This window comes from Manis pentadactyla, chromosome 5, assembly GCF_030020395.1.
Source record: "Manis pentadactyla isolate mManPen7 chromosome 5, mManPen7.hap1, whole genome shotgun sequence".
Classification (NCBI taxonomy): Eukaryota; Metazoa; Chordata; class Mammalia; order Pholidota; family Manidae; genus Manis; species Manis pentadactyla.
In genome coordinates, this window is record NC_080023.1 from 102,118,404 (window position 1) to 102,122,135 (window position 3,732).

Sequence of the window (3,732 nt, forward strand, 5' to 3'; positions counted from 1 at the left end):
CATCTGACTGTTCGCCTGGAGCTGGAAGACCCACTTCCTAGATGGCTCGCTCACATGGCTCTTGGGAGGTACCCCTCAGTTCCTCACTGGCTTTCAGTTCCTTGCCGCATCAGCCACTTCTCGGGCATCGTGAAATATTCACATGACATGGCAGCTGGTCCTACCAAGAGAAGTGATGTACGAGAGAGCAAGGAGAAAGTCACAGTATCCTTTATACTTTGAAAGTAACATATTGCCACTTCTGCCATATTCTATTGGTCATACCAACCAGCCCAGGGGCACCGTGGAAGGGGACTACACAAGCTCATGGATATCATGAGCGGGGATCTTTGAAGCTAGCTAACACACCCAGTTTGTAATCTACAGCTGCTTTAGGGGTTTTTGAAGACTGCCTTTATGTCATCTCTTTTTATATCTTTCTAGCCTGGGCTTTGATCATCTCATTTCCCTTTTCACCTATGTCTCACCTGTCTCTTAAGATCCCAGCCTTTCTCCCAGTCTTTTAATTTTAGTGCTATTGTCTTCCTTTCTTTGTTATTTTTTTCACACTTCTCCTAATCCGGTAATAAGATTGAAGTATATTTTTCAAACCACTTTTATTCCTTCTTAATCTCTAGAGCATATTTGATTTCTAGAGTCAGAATGTTCCAGAAATAGCCCTATTCAATTGATTTCTTAGACTTTAGGTTACCTTATTTTCAGAGTTGTTTCTTTACCTTAGAAAAGAAGGTGCCATAGTCTTTTTTTTTGTTACAACAGCCTCCTCTATTTTTATTTGTTCATTGATAAAATCTTACTCTTCACTTGGTAAAATAATAGTTGGGGTCACTGATATCTAAAACTACAATGAGAAGCCATGTATCAAAGAAAACTTGTGCTAAAGTGGCTAAAGGTTTACCTTTGGGGCTGCAGGTAGAGCCATATGACTATAGAAGTAAACTGTTCCCCAGATTCCTTCATAGCCCTGAATATAGTTTGAAACAGAATTAGAAGGAAAAGGTCCACACTAGGAATGCAAAACTAGAACTCTACTCATTAGTATTGTAGACTTTCTGGAACTTCGTTGATTTAGGATTTTTTTTTTAAGTCATGAAAATATTTTCTGTAATTCTATCCAAACATTTCACATTAATGAAATCATTTATTTTAGAGGTAATATAAGCTTATAGCATACCATTCAAATTAATTAAGCATTAAAGATAACATGAATGTACATTAAGAATAAAAATATGACAGTATGTACAAGATGGACAATAGGGAAAATTTGCTGGTATACAATTAACTCTAATACTATCCTTTTTTTCAGTACCTGTCAATAAAAATGGAAGTTTTATCCTTTGAAGATTCTAATGTATCATTAATGTAATGAGGAGTTCCTAATGGGGAACCTGCCTTTTCTTAAATTTCCATCGTCATAATCTTAGAATCTCAACTTTCTTTAAATTAAGCGGCTCCTTTTTCTGCATTCTTCTCTCAGATATGAAGGCTGATTTGTTAGCTTTAGTTTTTACTCTGTTTCCTATGCTTTTCTTTTATATTTGCTTTCTTGCTCTTTTATTTTCTTTGCTTTCATTTTTAGAATGTGGTTGGGTTGAAGCCCTAAGCAGATCACTGCCATTAATCATCTGCCTACTAATTGCTTTGCTGTCCTTTCTTTTGGTAAACCACTGAGAGGTGTGCCTATTTTAGGAAATATTTAGATTTGTTTGGGCTTTGGTTGAAAATTGATAAAGTAAGGATGATTACATAAATGTGAGCATGTGCTACAAATGAATTCACAATCCCACTTCTCTTTTATTTCTTCTAGAACTTCAGGATCAGTCCCTTCCTCCTCAAACTCAATAGTTTCATTTATTGGCAGACCTTTATCCTCAGAGGCTTAAATAACATTCAAGTTTACACAACTATCTGCCTTCTCTTTATATCATTCAGAACTTCATAAAACCAATTATTATCCACATTAATGGAACCTCCACTTTGGCATTACCCCAGAGCTCCAAACCATCATAATGTTGCTCACAGAGCTTCTCGAACCTCTCATGTAGGGTTGTTGCTTGTTTTTGTCATGACTGAAAAAGTAATAGAATACTCTATGACATGATTTTTCATTTCATCTTCCTAGAAAAGTGGCTTTCTATGACTCAACAAGGTTTGTGCAGGCAGACATGTTCACAGAAGACTGGGCTTTGAACACTGCAGTCATCATTCCTCCCTATCTTTTTTTTCCCATACACTGCAGTCATCATTCCTCCCTATCTTTTTCTTCCCATACATATCTATCCATATCTTCCTACTCATGGCCATTTTTGGCTTCAGATTTCTGTGCATACTCTCTTGTTCCTCTTCAGTCTAGAGAATAAAACCATCTTCACGTAGACTATCTGGATTATCAAAATGAAAACCATCACAAAGAGCTGCAACAATGTCAAGATCCATATCCAACTGATGGCCTCAAATAGGAATTGCTTTGTTTATTAATCCAGTATTTTCCTCAAACTCCAATGCAAATGCTAATCAAGACAAATTAATTCCAGGGCCTGGAATTACTAGCTACTTCTTTCTCATTTCTCCTGTTATGTGCACCAAAGTATTTTGAGGAACAGGCACCAAGGGCCCCAGTGGTTCTTTCAAGGTGGTGTAGGTAGTCATAATGATTGTCAAAGAACTCTCCATAACTTCTTCCTCTGTTTTGCTCACCTCCAGCATTTGTATGCTGTGTGGGCAACAGAATCCTCTGGGGTGCATTTGCATCTATTGCCAGAGACTCTCTGACTTGAGTGAAACGTGTGAAAAGACAGTTTTCCTCTGTATTAAGGTTTTTTCCCCCCATTCTGCAGCCATGTGGGGCTCACCCAAGAACACTTGAGGCTCCTAGAGCAGGTGGCACACAGCTCAGAAGCAGACAAGGCCCAGCCAGAAGGCACATCTTAAAGTCATGCCATACATATGACTTTGGGCTTTAAAGTGCAGGGCTGAAGAGTTGGCTTAGAGACACAGTAAAAGCTGCAAATATTATTGCACCCAACAGTGTCTAAAAACACCTAATCCCTGCCTCATCCACACCTGCAAGATCAGCCAGAGCTGTCAAAATTGTCTCAAGTTACCTGCTCAACTCCATACCCTGCTCAGGTTGAAAGCCCCTAAAGTCTAAAGCCCAAGCCCTAGATCAAAACACTGTGATTTCCTCTCCCTCATTCATTTCTTATTTATTTCTTAAGGTTCCTTACCCATTCAAAAAGATGTTGGGGTTTGAGTGGATCAGTAAGTACTACTTCTTTCTCCCCATTCTGAGTCTGGAACCTATCAAGAGACAGATGTAGAATTTCAGGAGGAGAAAATAATCACTTAATATATCACTTTTATGAAAGAGAAACCTGGTTTCTGGAATCAGAGTAATCCAGCATAGGCCTTATAAATTGAACTCTTAGCCTCTGTTTTCCATATGTTCATTGAGTAGTATATTCCTACTTTCCTCAACTCAAAACATGCAACTTATTCTTTTCATAATGTAAACTCCCACTAGTTGTCATTTGTTCATTAATATATCTACTACTTCTACCTGGGTAAAATAACAACTTGGATTTCTTAAGACCTATGGCAAAATGTGTAAGCACCCTCAATTTAGACAGGGTACCCACTTTTCCACTGGCACAAACCTCCCTCTTAGGGCAGGTCCCTTATTCCATCACAGAGAGCTGACTCCAGGGCATGCTTCCCGAGGTCATGTTGCCA

At 38.6% G+C, this 3,732-nt stretch overlaps 1 pseudogene; it reads right to left on the reverse strand.

Annotated features, from left to right (window-relative positions):
• Nucleotides 1-1,402: 1,402 nt before the first annotated feature.
• LOC118930987 (protein LTV1 homolog) lies at nt 1,403-2,109 on the reverse strand (annotated as a pseudogene).
• Between the last annotated feature and the right edge of the window lie 1,623 nt (nt 2,110-3,732).